The sequence below is a fragment of the Populus euphratica genome, unplaced genomic scaffold, assembly GCF_000495115.2.
Source record: "Populus euphratica unplaced genomic scaffold, PopEup_1.0 scaffold867.1, whole genome shotgun sequence".
Classification (NCBI taxonomy): domain Eukaryota; kingdom Viridiplantae; phylum Streptophyta; class Magnoliopsida; order Malpighiales; family Salicaceae; genus Populus; species Populus euphratica.
This window is the reverse complement of record NW_011500726.1, coordinates 69,653-70,639: the sequence shown is the minus strand read 5'-3', so window position 1 is coordinate 70,639 and position 987 is coordinate 69,653.

The following is a 987-nucleotide window of genomic DNA, read 5'->3' as shown; positions in this document are numbered from 1 at the left end:
ATAAAGAAACATTTATTGGATTTGACATCTAGCTTGTTTCGAGCACCAAAATTTATATACATATAGGAAACACACCCAAAGACCTTTAAATGAGAGAGTTGTACTTCTTTTTCTCTCTATACTTTCTTAAGTAATTTGAATTCCAAAGGAACTGATGGTCCACGATTGATCAAATAAACTGCAGTATGAACTGCATCAACCCAAAATGTTTGAGGTAACCCAAAATGCAACCTCATGCTTCTAACTCGTTCATTGATGGTCCTGTTCATCCATTCAGCGATACCATTCTGTTGTGGTGTGCCTGGAACGATCTTTTCTATTCTGATACCTTTGATAACGCAATCCTCTTTGAAACCTCCATTAATGTATTCTCCTCCATTATTAAATCTTAAGAATTTTAACTTTAGATATAATTCAATCTCAACCATAACCTTTCATTTCTTGAATGTTTCAAACATATCACGATCTTTTCTATTCTGATACCTTTGATAACGCAATACTCTTTGAAACCTCCATTAATGTATTCTCCTCCATTATTAAATCTTAAGAATTTTAACTTTAGATATAATTCAATCTCAACCATAACCTTTCATTTCTTGAATGTTTCAAACATATCATATTTATTTTTCAGAAAGTAGACCCATACTTTCCTGCTGAAATCATCAATGAAAGTCATATAATACCGAGAATCTCCAAGAGATGCTGCTAGAGTTGGTCCCTATAAATCTTTGTGTACTAGTTCAGGCTTTCTTAGTCTTAAGGTCTTGCCAACCTTTAAGAAACTGAACTTCTTCTGTTTTCCAATAACACAGCTTTCACAAATGTCTATATCAATATTTTTTTAACTCTAGTAGCTTTTCCTTTGACTAAAGTATCTTCATCCCCTTTTGAATCATATGGCCAGGTCTACAGTGCCATAACTGTGCCTCATTTTCTGCTTCAATAGAGGCAATAATGTCTGCAGATCTTGTGGTCATATACAAGGTG